Source organism: Bombina bombina, chromosome 7 (genome assembly GCF_027579735.1).
Source record: "Bombina bombina isolate aBomBom1 chromosome 7, aBomBom1.pri, whole genome shotgun sequence".
Taxonomy (NCBI): domain Eukaryota; kingdom Metazoa; phylum Chordata; class Amphibia; order Anura; family Bombinatoridae; genus Bombina; species Bombina bombina.
In genome coordinates this window covers 606,972,760-606,992,891 of record NC_069505.1, presented here as the reverse complement: position 1 = coordinate 606,992,891, position 20,132 = coordinate 606,972,760, and positions in this window count along the sequence as shown.

Sequence of the window (20,132 nt, the reverse complement as noted above, 5' to 3'; positions counted from 1 at the left end):
TACAATTACACCTAACACTACTCTATAAATAAATAAATTAACTAAATTAAATGAAACTAATTACAATTAAATTAAATAAACTAAATTACGAAGAAAAAAAAACTAAATTACAGAAAATAAAAAACATTTACAAGAATTTTAAACTAATTACACCTAATCTAATCCCCCTAATAAAATAAAAATGCACCCCCAAAATAATAAAAAGCCCTACCCTATACTAAATTACAAATAGACCTTAAAAGGGCCTTTTACAGGGCATTGCCCCAAAGTAATCAGCTCTTTTACCTGTAAAAAAAAATACAATACCCCCCCAACATTACAACCCCTACCCCTACTCTAAAACCCACCCAATCCCCCCTTAAAAAAACCTAAAACTAACCCCCTGAAGATCACCCTACCTTAAGCCGTCTTCACCCAGCCGGGCACAAGTGGACCACCAGACCGCCAGAAGTCTTCATCTGATCGGGGCAGAAGAGGACATCCAGACCGGCAGAAGGCTTCATCCAGGCGGCATCTTCTACCTTTATCCTTCTGGAGCGGAGCGGGTCCATCTTCTATTTAGCCGATGCGGAGCCATCCTCTTCAATCGAAGTCCTAACGAAGAATGAAGGTTCCTTTAAATGATGTCATCCAAGATGGCGTCCCTCGAATTCCGATTGGCTAATAGGATTCTATCAGTCAATAGGAATTAAGGTAGGAAAAATCCGATTGGTTGATTTAATCAGCCAATCGGATTGAAGTTCAATCCGATTGGCTGATTGGATCAGCCAGTATAATTGACCTTGCATTCTATTGGCTGATCCAATATTCAATCCAATTGGCTGATAGCATCAGCCAATCAGATTTTTTCTATCTTAATTTCGATTGGCTTATAGAATCCTATCAGCCAATTGGAATTCGAGGGACGCCATCTTGGATGACGTCATTTAAAGGAACCTTCATTCTTCGTTAGGACTTCGATAGAAGAGGATGGCTCCGTGTCGGCTGAATAGAAGATGGCTCCACTCCGGAAGGATGAAGATAGAAAATACCGCCTGGATGAAGCCTTCAGCCGGTCTGGATGTCCTCTTCTGCCCCGATCGGTCCACTTGTGCCCGGCTGTGTGAAGACGGCTCAAGGTAGGGTGATCTTCAGGGGGTTAGTGTTAGGTTTTTTTAAGGGGGGATTGGGTAGGTTTTAGAGTAGGGGTATGTGGGTGTGGGTTGTAATGTTGGGGGGGTATTGTATATTTTTTTTTAAAAGGTAAAAGAGCTGATTACTTTGTGGCAATACCCCACAAAAGGCCCTTTTAAGGGCTATTTGAAATTTATTATATGGTAGGGAATTTTATTATTTTGGGGGTGCTTTTTTATTTTATTAGGGGGATTAAATTAGGTGTAATTAGTTTCAAATTCTTGTAATTCATTTTTATTTTCTGTAATTTAGTGTTTGTTTTTCTTCCTAATTTAGTTTATTTCATTTAATTGTAATTAGTTTAATTTAATTTAGTTAATGTATTTATTTATAGAGTAGTGTTAGGTGTAATTGTAACTTAGGTTAGGATTTATTTTACAGGTAATTTTGTATTTATTTTAGCTAGGTAGTTATTAAATAGTTAATAACTATTTAATAACTATTGTACCTAGTTAAAATAAATACAAAGTTGCCTGCAAAATAAAAATAAATCCTAAGCTAGCTACAATGTAACTATTAGTTTTAAATAGGAATAATTTATTTAATTGTAGTAAATTTATTTAGTTTAATTTAAATTATATTTAAGTTAGGGGGGTTAGACTTAGGGTTAGGCGATGTTAGGGACGGCAGATTAGGGTTTAATAAAATTTAACTAGTGTTTGCGAGGCAGGAGTGAGAAGGTTTAGGGGTTAATACATTTATTAAAGTGGCGGTGATGTCCGGTCGACAGATTAGGGGTTAATAAGTGTAGTTAGATTGCGGCGACATTGGGGGCGGCAGATTAGGGGTTTATAAATATAATGTAGGTGTCAGCGATGTTAGGGGCAGCAGATAGGGGTTCATAAGTATAATGTAGGTGGCGGCGATGTCCGGTCAGAGGATTAGGGGTTAAAAATTTTTATTATAGTGTTTGCGATGTGGGGGGGCCTCAGTTTAGGGGTTAATAGGTAGTTTATGGGTGTTAGTGTACTTTTTAGCACTTAAGTTAAGAGCTTTATGTTCCGCCGTTAGCCCATAAAACTCTTAACTACTGACTTAAATGCGTTAGGAGTCTGGACAGGAGAGGGTCTACCGCTCACTTCTTCCAAGACTAATAGTACCAGCATTAGGCAAATCCAATTAAAAATATAGGGTATGTAATTGACGTAAGTGATTTGCGGTAGCCTCGAGTCGCGGAAGAAAAGTGAGCGGTAGACCCTTTCCTGCCTGACTCGAAAAACCAACGGGCGTTAAAGAGCAGCGTTGGGACCTCTCAACGCTGCTTTTTAACCCTAACACAAGACTTGTAATCTAGGCGTAAGTTATTTCAAAAGCCTCTCTCTACCATATTTTGATATCTGAGCTGTCCAGGATTGTCCAAATATTTTTTTGGCATTTGGGTCATTTAAATTACTGGTGGTCATTGCTAGTGGGCTATCTCTATCAGTGATACTATTAAGTTCATAAAATCGATGAAGACATACATACAGATTACATACATTTCCAAAATTGTCATTATAATATATCTAGTAATGCTCTTGTGTAACGGTTCATACCTTTTTCTCCTTAAAATGACTTAGAAAAAGGCTATTCTGAAATCTAAATTCCAGGGACCTACCTCTAATATTATTTAAGTAAAAATGGTCTCATATCTAATGAAAGATTTTTTAATACAATATATATTAAAAAAGACGTGAGAGAATAATGTCTATATATATATATATATATATATATATATATATATATATATATATATATATATATATATATATATATATATATATGTGTGTGTGTGTGTTACGGCAAAGCCAGATATCCAGGTAATCCTAGGATTACCCGGGTAAAATGAACATTATCCAAGCGGGTGTGGGTAAAGTCCTATGTACAGTAATTCCATGATCTACACTATTTTTTTTTTGCCTCCGCCTGGGGGGTTGAAGGGGGCACCCGCCGATCTGCTTTGCACCCCTTGAACCCCTCCAGGCAGAGGCAAAAAAAATAGTAAAGATGGGGGAATTACTATATATGATTGATGCGGTAACTCCATACTCTGAGGGGATTTATGATTTTACATCAGGCTTTAATAACAGCCGCTTAGGCAATGTCCATTTTACCCGGGTAATCCTAGGATAACTCAATATCTGAATTTACAACAGATATATATCTATTACTATATTAAAGGATTTTAAACAATGGAGAGTGTACAAAATATGAAGTATAATAAAACAAAAAGATAAATTTATTTTGTTAAATAAATACAATCGGCTAGATTACGAGTTTGTTGCTAATGCTCCTTTTTTTTCCAGCGCTCACTTTAAACAACGCTGATATTACAAGTTTTCTGAATGGCTGCGTTAGCCTCAAAAAAGTGAGTGTTAAGCAAATTTAGCACCACTTCTCACTGTAATTCCAGCGCTGCTTACGGTAGCGGTAAACTGGCTAAAACGTGCTTGAGACAATGGGGCTGAGACGGCTGAAAAAAACACAAAAAAAAACAGCGTTCAGCTCTTAACGCAGCCCCATTGTTTCCTATGGGAAAATACTTTTTATGTCTACACCTAACACCCTAACATGAACCCCGAGTCTAAATACCCCTAACCTTACACTTATTAACCCCTAATCTGCCATCCCAACATCCTCGCCACCTGCATTATATTATTAACCCCTAATCTGCCGCTCCGGACACCGCCGCCACCTACATTATACCTATGAACCCCTAATCTGCTGCCCCTAACATCGCCGACACCTACATTATATTTATTAACCCCTAATCTGCCGCCCCCAATGTCGCTGCCACCTACCTACAATTATTATTAGTATTAACCCCTAAACCTAAGTCTAACCCTAACCCTAACACCCCCCTAACTTAAATCTATTTTTAATAAATTTAAATAAAATTACTATAATTAAATAAAGTATTCCTATTTAAAACTAAATACTTACCTATAAAATAAACCCTAATATAGCTACAATATAACTAATAGTTACATTGTAGCTATTTTAGGATTTATTTTTATTTTACAGGCAACTTTTTATTTATTTTAACTAGGCACAATAGTTATTAAATAGTTATTAACTATTTAATAGCTACCTAGTTAAAATAAATACAAAATTACCTGTAAAATAAACCCTAACCTAAGTTACAATTACACCTAACACTACTCTATAATTCAATTAATTACCTAAACTACCTACAATTAAATACAATTAAATTAAATAAACTAAATTATGAAAAAAAAAACACTAAATTACAGAAAATAAAAAAAAGATTACAATATTTTAAACTAATTACTCCTAATCTAATCCCCTAATAAAATAAAAAGCCCCCCAAAATAATAAAATTCCCTACCCTACACTAAATTGCAAATAGTCCTTAAAAGGGCCTTTTGCGGGGCATTGCCCTAAAGTAATCAGCTCTTTTACCTGTAAAAAAAAGAAATACAATACCCCCCCAACATTACAACCCAGAACCCATACACCGCTACTCTAAAGCCCACCCGATCCCCCCTTAAAAAAACCTAACATTACCCCATTGAAGATCACCCTAATTTGAGCCGTCTTCACCCAGCCGGGCACCGATGGGGCAGAAGAGGACATCCGGACCGTCAGAAGTCTTCATCCTATCCGGGCAGAAGAGGACATCCAGACCGGCAGACATCTTCATCAAAGCGGCATCTTCTGTCTTCATCAATCCGACGAGGAACAGCTCCATCTTGAAGACCTCCGAGCAGAACATCCTTCTGGCCGACGACTACCAGACGAATGGCTGGTCCTTTAAATGACGTCATCCAAGATGGCGTCCCTCGAATACCGATTGGCTGATAGGATTTGATCAGCCAATTGGATTGAAGTTCAATCCGATTGGCTGATTGGATCAGCCAATAGAATTGACCTCGCATTCTATTGGCTCGGGGGGGGGTATTGTATTTCTTTTTTTACAGGTAAAAGAGCTGATTACTTTGGGGCAATGCCCTGCAAAAAGCCCTTTTAAGGAAAAGAGCTGATTACTTTGGGGCAATGCCCCGCAAAATGCCCTTTTTAGGCCTTTTGCCTAAAAAGGCCTAAAAAGGGTGTAGGGTAGGGAATTTTATTATTTTGGGGGGCTTTTTTATTTTATTAGGGGGATTAGATTAGGTGTAATTAGTTTAAAATATTGTAATTTCTTTTTTATTTTCTGTAATTTAGTGCTTGTTTTTTTTCCTAATTTAGTTTATTTAATTTAATTGTATTTAATTGTAGGTAGTTTAGGTAATTAATTTAATTATAGAGTAGTATTAGGTGTAATTGTAACTTAGGTTAGGGTTTATTTTACAGATACTTTTGTATTTATTTTAGCTAGGTAGTTATTAAATAGTTAATAACTATTTAATAACTATTGTGCCTAGTTAAAATAAATACAAATTTGCCTGTAAAATAAAAATAAATCCTAAAATAGCTACAATGTAACTATTAGTTATATTGTAGCTATATTAGTGTTTATTTTATAGGTAAGTATTTAGTTTTAAATAGGAATAATTTATTTAATTAAAGTAATTTTATTTAGATTTATTAAAAATAGATTTAAGTTAGGGGGGTGTTAGGGTTTGGGTTAGACATAGGTTTAGGGGTTAATACATTTAATATAGTAGCGGCGACGTTGGGGGCAGCAGATTAGGGGTTAATAATTGTAGGTAGGTGGCGGCGATGTTAGGGACGGCAGATTAGGGGTTAATAACAAATTTTATAGTGTTTGCGAGGCGGGAGTGCGGCGGTTTAGGGGTTAATACATTTATTTTAGTGGCGGCGATGTCCGGTCGGCAGATTATGGGTTAATAATTGTAGTTAGGTGGCAGCGATGTTGGGGGCAGCAGATTAGGGGTTCATAGGTATAATGTAGGTGGCGGCGAACGGCAGATTAGGGGTTAAATAATTTTATTATAGTGTTTGTGATGTGGGGGGGCCTCGGTTTAGGGGTTAATAGGTAGTTTTTGGGTGTTAGTGTACTTTGTAGCACTTTAGTTAAGAGCTTTATGTTCCGGCGTTAGCCCATAAAACTCTTAACTACTGACTTTTATATGCGGTAGGAGTCTTGGAGGTAGAGGCTGTACCGCTCACTTCTTCCAAGACTTCTAATACCAGTGTTAGGAAAATCCCATTAAAAAGATAGGATACGCAATTAACGTAATGGGATTTGCGGTATGGAAAAGTCGCAGAAGAAAAGTGAGCGGTATACCTGTACCTGCCAATCTCATAATACCAGAGGGCGTTAAAAAGCAGCTTTAGGACCCCTTAACAATGCTTTTAAAGGCTAATGCCAAACTCGTAATCTAGCCGAATGAAAATATAAAAATATGAATCCAGCTTTGGCAAAGTTAAAAATGTTTAGTCATGCTTAACTAAAATAAATATAAATAATTATACCATACCAGAAAGTCCTGACAGCATTTTGGTTCAGATATTTTCTATCTCCTTATAAATTCAGGGAAGGGGTATTTATACCCTTTTAAACAATCCTTTGGCATTACATCATGAGTAATTACCAAAAAAACAATCCTATAACCTTGAGCTATAACACAACAAGTACAATATTGGCGCCATTGAGATTGGTCATAAGACATAAACACATTTTTTAACCTTGCACTAAAACACAAGTACCATATTGGCACTTTTGAGAGTGGTCATAAGACATAAACAATTGTTTAACCTTGGGTGAAAATATAAGAAATTCATTTCACAATAGCATATAATTGGACTTGTTTACTTATTCATTTTATTTGAAACTATTATATTTATAAAATATCATAATAAAACACTACTTTGAAATAAATGCATTTATTAAGAAATTCAGTAAAGCATTTTCTTTTTATTTGGAATAACTACCTTTATTGATAAACTATATAGCATTATAAACATAAATAAATAAGGTGCCTGTAACGCTTGAAAATTATTGCTTAACCCCTTAACGACCAAGGACCATACATCCTCAAAAAAAATACAGTTAATGACCGAGGACGTATGGCGTACGTCCTTGGTCTGGAAAGCAGCTGGAAGCGATCCTGCTCGCTTCCAGCTACTTTCCGGTTATTGCAGTGATGCCTCAATATTGAGGCATCCTGCAATAACCCCCCTTGGCCATCCGATGCAGAGAGAGCCACTCTGTGGCTCTCTCTGCACCGGACATTGATGGCCGGTATCGTTGGTGGGTGGGAGCCAGTCTGGGAGGCGGGTGGGCGTCCATCGATGGGCTGAGTGGAGGGGGGCGGGATCGTGGGAGGGACAGACGGGGGCACGCACAGGCACGCGCACGTGCACGGGGTGGCGGGCGGGCGCGTGCACGGGGCGGGAGCGGGCGGGAACCGCTACACTACAGAAAAACCTGTTAAAGTAAAAAAAAAAAGTTATTTTAAAATATAAATAAGCAACTAAGGGATCTGGAAGGGATGGGGGGTTTGTCTTGGGGGGGGGCTACAGAAAAGGGCAATTTAAAAAAAAAAAAAAAGCATACTTTTTTACTAAACAGACAGCTGCCAGTACCCAAGATGGCGCCCATTAAGGCAGAGAGGGAGGGTTAGAGAGCTGTTTGGTGGGGGATCAGTGAGGTTGGGGGCTAAGGGGCGGATCCTACATAGCAGCATAGGAAAATATGCTAAAACAAACACAAAAAAACAAACAAATATAGCTTTATTTTAGTACTGGCAGAGATTTCAGGTGGGATGCTGAGCTCTACACTAAAGCTAAAATTAACCCTGCAAGCTCCCTACAAGCTACATAATTAACCCCTTCACTGCTAGCCATAATACACGTGTGATGCGCAGCGGCAATTGGCGGCCTTCTAATTACCAAAAAGCAACGCCAAAGCCATATATGTCTGCTATTTCTGAACAAAGGGGATCCCAGAGAAGCATTTACAACCATTTGTGCCATAATTGCACAAGCTGTTTGTAAATGATTTCAGTGAGAAACCTACAATTGTGAAAAATTTTAAGTTTTTTAAATTTGATCGCATTTGGCGGTGAAATGGTGGCATGAAATATACCAAAATTGGCCTAGATCAATACTTGGGGTTGTCTACTAAAAAAAATATATACATGTCAATGGATATTCATGGATTCCTGAAAGATATAAAGTGCTACGTGTACTTATTGCCCTATAACTTTTAAAAAAAGCAAAGAACATGTAAACATTGGGTATTTCTAAACTCAGGACAAAATTTTGAAACTATTTAGCATGGTTGTTTGTTGGTGGTTGTAGATGTGTAACAGATTTTGGGGGTCAAAGTTAGAAAAAGTGTGGTTTTTTTCCATTTTTTCTCATATTTTATAAACTTTTTTATAGTAAATTATAAGATATGATGAAAAAAAATGGTATCTTTAGAAGGTACATTTAATGGCGAGAAAAACAGTATATAATATGTGTGGGTACAGTAAATGAGTAAGAGGAAAATTACAGCTAAACACAAACACCGCAAAAATGTAAAAATAGCCTTGGTCCCAAACGGTCAGAAAATGGAAAAGTGCTCTGGTCATTAAGGGGTTAAAATGGAATATATGCAAAAGTATTTTTATATAATTTTGTAATCAGGAATGTCTTTTTTAATTTGTTTTTATTGTGTATGAAAAGTCTTGGATACAATCTATAATTCAGAACAGCAAAGTTAATTGAGTTATGGTTATTTTAAACAATTGTCAATATTTGGGACCTCCTTAGAGATTCCCTCCCCAGAGGTCACAACATTCTTAAAAATGCCTCCAAGATATCTCACAATCATTCTAAGCATGTTAGATCTGGAATAACAGGTAATTTCACACTTGGCCGAATTTAATTATTATATGTTGATCAGAAAATCTCTAGCAAGATGTCAAAGGTCAGCAACTTACTATACAATGTTTATTAATATATTCTATTTTGAAAATTATCATTACTTTTTAAACCTTTTTTGTAAAATACAATGCAGTCTTTTCATTAAGGTACTTTTTACAGTATTTCTTCATACAATATATATATGTGTATGCATACAGCTAATTAATATTTCATAGTATTCAGTATGTACTGATTATTTTGGTATCATAATCAGCCTGCAATAATGATGTGAAATAGATATATTTTATTGTGTAATATTTTTATGTTATATGTCAAAGGGGATACACTGTTTCTGCTCAGAAAAAAAATATATATTACAAAATCAGTCTATTTTGTACATGTAGAGCTAGATAATGCGTTTGAGCGTTAACTGCACTTGAAGTTAGCTTTTTTTTTTGTGCTTGCCGGGTTGCGCTCGCATTATGAGCAAACTGTTTTAACTTGACGAGCACAAACAGCTGAACGCACAATATCACGAGTGCGCTCACGTATTTCCCCATAAAAGTAAATGGAGTAAAAAAAGTGGGAAAACATCTAACACCCAATTTGCGCGCGAACGCGATCTTCACATAGAAGAATATGTTCTATTTTTTTCATAAATACATATTTCTACATATATCTGATGGCATTTTGCTAAAATCTATATCTATACCTATATATATATATATATATACCGTATATATATATATATACATATTTATATACATGATTATATATAGGTATAGATATTTATAGATATATAGCAATATCTATTTAAAAATACGTAGGACAAATTCTGCTATGTTCAGATCACTGGAATGTACACTATTTAGAATAAATACACAGTTAAAACCTTTATCAAAATGAATATTACTTAAATATGCTTCTACATGTTTTCATGTACTTAACTGCAAAGGGATCCAATATATATATATATATATATATATATATATATATATATATCTTATGTGTGTGCATATTTACTTATGCTTTATATGTGTATGTATGTCCGTAAATACATATATACACATATAAATACATAAATACACACATACAGAATATATATATATATATATATATATATATATATATATATATATATATATATATATATATATCTTATGTGTGTGCATATTTACTTATGCTTTATATGTGTATGTATGTCCGAAAATACATATATACACATATAAATACATAAATACACACATACAGTATATATATATATATATATATATATATATATATATATATATATATATATATATATCTTATGTGTGTGCATATTTACTTATGCTTTATATGTGTATGTATGTCCGTAAATACATATATACACATATAAATACATAAATACACATATACAGTATATATATATATATCTTATGTGTGTGCATATTTACTTATGCTTTATATGTGTATGTATGTCCGTAAATACATATATACACATATAAATACATAAATACACACATACAGTATATATATATATATATATATATATATATATCTTATGTGTGTGCATATTTACTTATGCTTTATATGTGTATGTATGTCCGTAAATACATATATACACATATAAATACATAAATACACACATACAGTATATATATATATATATATATATATATATATATATATATATATATATATATCTTATGTGTGTGCATATTTACTTATGCTTTATATGTGTATGTATGTCCGTAAATACATATATACACATATAAATACATAAATACACACATACAGTATATATATATATATATATATATATATATATATATATCTTATGTGTGTACATATTTACTTATGCTTTATATGTGTATGTATGTCCGTAAATACATATATACACATATAAATACATAAATACACACATACAGTATATATATACATACATATCTATATTTAGACATGTGTATATATATATATATATATATATATATATATATATATATATGTATATGTTAAAGCCCTTTGTTTGTCTTTTTTTCCCCTAATACCTGAGACCTCATATCTTCTAGTGTAAATCGCAATTGCACTCAATTGATTGCATTTACTTTCAACTTGTAATACCAACAGAAGACCTAATGAGCGCAAACACCTGCGATAAACCCCTTATTGCTCACATGTAACTGTTAGCGCTCCACTCGTAAACTGGCCCATAATAGATACTTATAAATTGTGAGAAAACAAAAAAAAAATTGGCTTTTTACACGAGAAGCATGAAAATATTCTAATTGAAAAAACAAAGTATTCACCATTAAAGAGACATAGGGGCCGATTTATTAAGGGCCGAATGGCCCCTAATGCTGCTGTCTCCGCATGAGTCTTCAGGAATAGAAGGAATCTTTACCTGTATTAGAATAATTATCAAACCTGAAATGTGTGTCAGTTCACAGACTCAGGCCTAGATTTGGAGTTTGGCGGTAAAAGGGCTGTTAACGCTCCGCGGGTTTTTTTCTGGCCGCACCATAAATTTAACTCTGGTATCGAGAGTTCAAACAAATGCTGCGTTAGGCTCCAAAAAAGGAGCGTAGAGCATATTTACCGCAAATGCAACTCTCGATACCAGAGTTGCTTACGGACGCGGCCGGCATCAAAAACGTGCTCGTGCACGATTCTCCCATAGGAAACAATGGGGCTGTTTGAGCTGAAAAAAAAACCTAACACCTGCAAAAAAGCAGCGTTCAGCTCCTAACGCAGCCCCATTGTTTCCTATGGGGAAACACTTCCTACGTCTGCACCTAACACACTAACATGAACCCCGAGTCTAAACACCCCTAACCTTACACTTATTAACCCCTAATCTGCCGCCCCCGCTATCGCTGACCCCTGCATTACACTTTTAACCCCTAATCTGCCGCTCCGTAAACCGCCGCCACCTACGTTATCCCTATGTACCCCTAATCTGCTGCCCTAACATCGCCGACCCCTATGTTATATTTATTAACCCCTAATCTGCCCCCCACAACGTCGCCGACACCTGCCTACACTTATTAACCCCTAATCTGCCGAGCGGACCTGAGCGCTACTATAATAAAGTTATTAACCCCTAATCCGCCTCACTAACCCTATCATAAATAGTATTAACCCCTAATCTGCCCTCCCTAACATCGCCGACACCTACCTTCAATTATTAACCCCTAATCTGCCGACCGGAGCTCACCGCTATTCTAATAAATGTATTAACCCCTAAAGCTAAGTCTAACCCTAACACTAACACCCCCCTAAGTTAAATATAATTTTTATCTAACGAAATAAATTAACTCTTATTAAATAAATGATTCCTATTTAAAGCTAAATACTTACCTGTAAAATAAATCCTGATATAGCTACAATATAAATTATAATTATATTATAGCTATTTTAGGATTAATATTTATTTTACAGGCAACTTTGTAATTATTTTAACCAGGTACAATAGCTATTAAATAGTTAAGAACTATTTAATAGTTACCTAGTTAAAATAATAACAAATTTACCTGTAAAATAAATCCTAACCTAATATATAATTAAACCTAACACTACCCTATCAATAAAATAATTAAATAAACTACCTACAATTACCTACAATTAACCTAACACTACACTATCAATAAATTAATTAAACACAATTGCTACAAATAAATACAATTAAATAAACTATCTAAAGTACAAAAAATAAAAAAGAACTAAGTTACAGAAAATAATAAAATATTTACAAACATAAGAAAAATATTACAACAATTTTAAACTAATTACACCTACTCTAAGCCCCCTAATAAAATAACAAAGCCCCCCAAAATAAAAAATTCCCTACCCTATTCTAAAATACAAATATTACAAGCTCTTTTACCTTACCAGCCCTGAACAGGGCCCTTTGCGGGGCATGCCCCAAGAATTTCAGCTCTTTTGCCTGTAAAAAAAAACATACAATACCCCCCCCCCAACATTACAACCCACCACCCACATACCCCTAATCTAACCCAAACCCCCCTTAAATAAACCTAACACTACCCCCCTGATGATCTTCCTACCTTGTCTTCACCATGCCAGGTTCACCGATCCGTCCTGGCTCCAAGATCTTCATCCAACCCAAGCGGGGGCTAGACATCCACTGAAGAAGTCCAGAAGAGGGTCCAAAGTCTTCCTCCTATCCGGCAAGAAGAGGACATCCGGACCGGCAAACATCTTCTCCAAGCGGCATCTTCTATCTTCTTCAATCCGATGACGACCGGCTCCATCTTGAAGACCTCCAGCGCGGATCCATCCTCTTCTTCCGACGACTAGACGACGAATGACGGTTCCTTTAAGGGACGTCATCCAAGATGGCGTCCCTCGAATTCCGATTGGCTGATAGGATTCTATCAGCCAATCGGAATTAAGGTAGGAATTTTCTGATTGGCTGATGGAATCAGCCAATCAGAATATAGTTCAATCCGATTGGCTGATCCAATCAGCCAATCAGATTGAGCTCGCATTCTATTGGCTGTTCCGATCAGCCAATAGAATGCGAGCTCAATCTGATTGGCTGATTGGATCAGCCAATCGGATTGAACTATATTCTGATTGGCTGATTCCATCAGCCAATCAGAAAATTCCTACCTTAATTCCGATTGGCTGATAGAATCCTATCAGCCAATCGGAATTCGAGGGACGCCATCTTGGATGACGTCCCTTAAAGGAACCGTCATTCGTCGTCTAGTCGTCGGAAGAAGAGGATGGATCCGCGCTGGAGGTCTTCAAGATGGAGCCGGTCGTCATCGGATGGAAGAAGATAGAAGATGCCGCTTGGAGAAGATGTTTGCCGGTCCGGATGTCCTCTTCTTGCCGGATAGGAGGAAGACTTTGGAGCACCGGATTATGGATCGCCAACCCCCGCTTGGGTTGGATGAAGATCTTGGAGCCAGGACGGATCGGTGAACCTGGTATGGTGAAGACAAGGTAGGAAGATCTTCAGGGGATTAGTGTTAGGTTTATTTAAGGGGGGTTTGGGTTAGATTAGGGGTATGTGGGTGGTGGGTTGTAATGTTGGGGGGGGGGTATTGTATGTTTTTTTTTACAGGCAAAAGAGCTGAAATTCTTGGGGCATGCCCCGCAAAGGGCCCTGTTCAGGGCTGGTAAGGTAAAAGAGCTTGTAATATTTGTATTTTAGAATAGGGTAGGGAATTTTTTATTTTGGGGGGCTTTGTTATTTTATTAGGGGGCTTAGAGTAGGTGTAATTAGTTTAAAATTGTTGTAATATTTTTCTTATGTTTGTAAATATTTTATTATTTTCTGTAACTTAGTTCTTTTTTATTTTTTGTACTTTAGATAGTTTATTTAATTGTATTTATTTGTAGCAATTGTGTTTAATTAATTTATTGATAGTGTAGTGTTAGGTTAATTGTAGGTAATTGTAGGTAGTTTATTTAATTATTTTATTGATAGGGTAGTGTTAGGTTTAATTATATCTTAGGTTAGGATTTATTTTACAGGTAAATTTGTTATTATTTTAACTAGGTAACTATTAAATAGTTCTTAACTATTTAATAGCTATTGTACCTGGTTAAAATAATTACAAAGTTGCCTGTAAAATAAATATTAATCCTAAAATAGCTATAATATAATTATAATTTATATTGTAGCTATATTAGGATGTATTTTACAGGTAAGTATTTAGCTTTAAATAGGAATAATTTATTTAATAAGAGTTAATTTATTTCGTTAGATAAAAATTATATTTAACTTAGGGGGGTGTTAGTGTTAGGGTTAGACTTAGCTTTAGGGGTTAATACATTTATTAGAATAGCGGTGAGCTCCGGTCGTCAGATTAGGGGTTAATAATTGAAGGTAGGTGTCGGCGATGTTAGGGAGGGCAGATTAGGGGTTAATACTATTTATGATAGGGTTAGTGAGGCGGATTAGGGGTTAATAACTTTATTATAGTAGCGCTCAGGTCCGCTCGGCAGATTAGGGGTTAATAAGTGTAGGCAGGTGTCGGCGACGTTGAGGGGGGCAGATTAGGGGTTAATAAATATAACATAGGGGTCGGCGATGTTAGGGGTAGCAGATTAGGGGTACATAGGGATAACGTAGGTGGCGGCGATTTGCGGTCGGAAGATTAGGGGTTAATTATTTTAAGTAGCTTGCGGCGACGTTGTGGGGGGCAAGTTAGGGGTTTATAGATATAATACAGGGGTCGGCGGTGTTAGGGGCAGCAGATTAGGGGTACATAAGTATAACGTAGGTGGAGGTCGGCAGATTAGGGGTTAAAAATTTTAATCGAGTGGCGGCGATGTGGGGGGACCTCGGTTTAGGGGTACATAGGTAGTTTATGGGTGTTAGTGTACTTTAGGGTACAGTAGTTAAGAGCTTTATAAACCGGCGTTAGCCAGAAAGCTCTTAACTCCTGCTATTTTCAGGCGGCTGGAATCTTGTCGTTAGAGCTCTAACGCTCACTGCAGAAACGACTCTAAATACCAGCGTTAGAAAGATCCCATTGAAAAGATAGGATACGCAAATGGCGTAGGGGGATCTGCGGTATGGAAAAGTCGCGGCTGAAAAGTGAGCGTTAGACCCTTTAATCACTGACTCCAAATACCAGCGGGCGGCCAAAACCAGCGTTAGGAGCCTCTAACGCTGGTTTTGACGGCTACTGCCGAACTCTAAATCTAGGCCTATGTTTTTTAATAAATTTGAATTTGCAAAAAAAGTTAGTAACAATTATCACAGTTTCATGGGCATATGTACATATGCTGTGCATGACCAGTTTATCTGCAATTAAATCTGCAGCGGAAACTTTCATGGGTCACATAAAGGGGTGCAATTTTAAAAGGCGTTTCAATTTTTCTTTGTTGAAAAGCATTTCTATATAGGAGGTGACCAGATTTGATGGAGGAAAATAAAGGGACATTTTATGCAACTCATAAGTATGAATTATCAGACTAGGTTTTAGTTGTAGCATTTCAGACCATTTAAATTAAACAACGAATGAAAAGAATAGCTGTCACTATTATTCATTAAATAAATTCACATGCAGCATTGCTGAAAACTTATAGAGGGCAATACTATGCCAGGTACAATCAACTCTAATCCGTACCAGTCAGAACTGGGGATCTTTACGTTTTTTAGACCTAAGATACCATCTGATTATTGCTCTCTATTGTATATTGTTAAAGGTCTCGCTGCACTCACACAAGATATTTAGTTTTATAAATAAAATACTCACTACAGATATCATTTACACTAAATATAGTGATAGTTACTAACCACAAACTCACAGTTTCTCTCTCTCTCACTCTCTCTCTCTCTCTCTCTCTCTCTCTCTCTCTCTTTCTCTCTCTTTCTCTCTCTCTCTCTCTCTCTCTCTCTCTCTCTCCTTTTTATTCCTGTATCTGCGTTTTAACTCTCTCTTTGCTCTTTAGATCTATGTTTTTTTAACTCTCTCTCTGCTTTTTAATTCTCTCTCTGCTGTTTAGATCTGTCTCTGCTGTTTAGATCTGTCTCTGCTTTTTAACTCTCTATTTGCTTCTTAGATCTTACTCTGCTTTTTAATTCTCTCTGCTTTTTAATTCTCTCTCTGCTGTTTAGATCTGTCTCTGCTGTTTAGATCTGTCTCTGCTTTTTAACACTCTCTTTGCTCTTTAGGGGCATGATCCAATATGCAGCGTCACCCGCAAAAGCCGGCAACGCTGAAATTTGCGCTGGTTTGGTATCCTATATACGGTGTAACCTAGAAGTTACGCTCGTATATTTCTGCTGTCGCCCGTAGTTTTTTGGGCCATAGGCAGGTATACCAAACCAGCGCAGTTTGGTATCCAATATACAGCGTAAGGACTTACGTGGCGAAAATGGAGAAATCTTACTCTATTTTCACCTCGCCACAAAATGCATCCGTAGTAAGCCTTACGCTGTCTATTGGAGCCCCATAACTCCCTAAACTAGCTGCTAAATAAACCTAACACCTAACGCATGCGCAATATCTATCTACCTGTCAACCGCGATCCCCCGCCACAATCCCTAAAAGTGTTTAACCCCTAAACCACCGCACACGGACCCCATCGCCACCTACAATAAAAGTATAACCCCCTAATGTGATCCCCCTACACCAACACAAACTACATTACATATCCCCCAATGTGAGTCCCTTACACCGCCGCCATCTATCTTACCTACCCCCTAAACTGAGCCCCTACCTTGCCGCCATCTATCTTACCTACCCCCTAAAGTGAGCTCACTACCCCGCCGCCATCTATCTTACCTACCCCCAAAAGTGAGCCCCCTACCCCGCCGCCATCTATCTTACCTACCCCCTAAAGTGAGCCCCCTACCCCACCGCCATCTATCTTACCTACCCCCTAAAGTGAGCCCCTACCCCGCCGCCATCTATTTTAAAAAGATTAACCCCTAATTTAATCCCCCTACACCGCCGCCAGCTATATTAACTATATTAACCCTAATTATATTATGGTTAATATAGTTAATATAGTTATTATATTATATATATAAACTATATTAACCCTAATTATATTATGGTTAATATAGTTAATATAGTTATTATATTATATATATTAACTATATTAACCCTAATTATATTAGGGTTAATATAGTTAATATCGTTATTATATTATATTATATATATTAAGTATAATAACCCTATCTAACTCTAACATCCCTAACTAAATTCTTATTAAAATAAATCTAATTAATATTAATATTATTAATTAAAATATTCCTATTTAAATCTAAATACTTACCTATAAAATAAACCCTAAGATAACTACAATATAATTAATAATTACATTGTAGCTATTTTAGGGTTTATATTTATTTTACAGGTAACTTGGTATTTATTTTAACTAGGTACAATAGCTATTAAATAGTTATGAACTATTTAATAGCTACCTAGTTAAAATAATTACCAATTTACCTGTAAAATAAATCCTAACCTAAGTTACAAATATACCTACACTATCAATAAATTAAATAAACTACAAATATCAATCTAAAAATACAATTAAATAAACTAAACTAAATTAAAAAAAAAAAACACTAAATTACAAAAAATAAAAAAAAGATTACAAGATTTTTAAGCTAATTACACCTATTCTAAGCCCCCTAATAAAATAATAAAGTCCCCCAAAATAAAAAAAATTCCCTACCCTATTCTAAATTAAAAAAGTTCAAAGCTCTTTTACCTTACCAGTAGTGATGTCCCGAACTGTTTGCCGGCGAACGGTTCCCTGCGAACATAGCTTGTTCGCGTTCTCCACCACGGGCAAACATATGCGATGTTCGATCCGCCCCCTATTCGTCATCATTGAGTAAACTTTGACCCTGTATCTCACAGTCTGCAGACACATTACAGCCAATCAGCAGCAGACCCTCCCTCCCAGACCCTCCCAGGTCCCGGGCAGCAGCCATTTTAGAATCATTGTGATGCAGCTTTTGAAGAGAGAGGAGGTTTATTGTTGCAGCTCCTGATTTTATTGGGAAATTGATAGCTAGGCTAGTCTATTCAGTCTCCACTAAAGTCCTGAAGGGCTCATCTGATCTCTGCTGTAAGGACAGCACCCCAAAAAGCCCTTTTCAGGGCTAAATTTTTTTTTTTTTTTTTTTTTGCATAGGGCTAGAACTCCAGTCGTTTTTTTTTTTTTTGCATTTGCCTGCCTGTCACCAGCCTGTGTGTGAGCCTCACAGCATATATTGTGCCAACTTGTTCACTGCCACCACTCATATCTGGTGGTTTAACATTATTTTAAATTTAAAAAAAAAAAAAACTTTTACATTAGTTTGCTAATTGCAAGTTTAATCTAATTTTATTTTCCATCAGGCCTGTGTGCCAGGCCTACAGCAAGCATATACTGTTATTAATTGCTCTGTGCAACCACTAATACTTGTTGTTTTAACATTATTTTAAATTAAAAAAAAAACTTTTACATTAGTTTGCTAATTGCAAGTTTAATCTAATTTCATTTACCATCAGGCCTGTGTGCCCGGCCAACAGCAAGCATATACTGTGATTAATTGCTCTGTGCAACCACTCATACCTGTTGGTTTAACATTATTTAAAAAAAAACAAAACACTAAATTACAAAAAATAAAAAAAAGATTACAAGATTTTTAAGCTAATTACACCTATTCTAAGCCCCCTAATAAAATAATAAAGCCCCCCAAAATAAAAAATTTTCCCTACCCTATTCTAAATTAAAAAAGTTCAAAGCTCTTTTACCTTACCAGTAGTGATGTCCAGTGGAGGCTCCTCTATAGGAGCACTTGAGCACGTGAACCCCCTGGCCCCTGATGCCCCTGATGAACACCCTGACCCCTGACGAAAAAAAAAGAAAAAAAAGAGTGAGAAATAAAACAAAATAAATAAAAAAATTTTTTTTTTTTTTGCTGATTTAAATAAAAACATTCATCCAGGCTCCACTGCAGTTTTAACTAAAAACATTTAAAATGGTCATTTTTAAACATTTAGGCTGAAAGTGGAAAGGTCTTTTGCCTAATACTTCTATCTATCGCACGTGCGATAGTTAGAAGTATAGGCAAAAGTCCTTTCCATTTTAAAACTGCATTGACTGCAGTGCCACCTACAGGCCAGCCTATAGCTCTCCTTACCGCACAGCTCTTAGTGTGCGAGAGGCAGCTGTCACGTGACACTCGCACACTAAGAGCTGTGTATGTGAGCACTGGGAGGTGGAGCATCTGGGCTGACATCAGGCATCATGATCTCATCGGCTGGTGGCGGGAACTACAGTACTGAAGAGGAGGGAGCTGCAGCAAAAGACTGAGTGCCTGTCTGCCTGCCGAGTGAGTAATGTTTTTTCCATGTGCCATGTTTGTCACCGTCTCCCATACTGATCATATTTCTACTAGAAGAATAAGAGAAAGAGATGGCACTAGGCACATTATATAAATGACTGTCTGAGGGATATGATCTATACAAGTGACCCCTTGTTCTGGTCATATTGGATGAATACATTTATATAATGTGCCTACTGCCATCTTTTTTTCTTATTCTTCTGCATCTTCTGCATTAATTCACGTGACTGTGTGAGTGTGACTGTTTCTCTTCTTGCCATGTTCCTGATTGTCTAGGTCTGGCAGGAAGAGAGGGAGCCGAGTCACATGTCCTGGGACTCCTGCAGAGAAGAGCTGCTGGTGCTAAGAAGGACCAAGTTAGTGGTGAGTGCGTGGAAATCTGGAT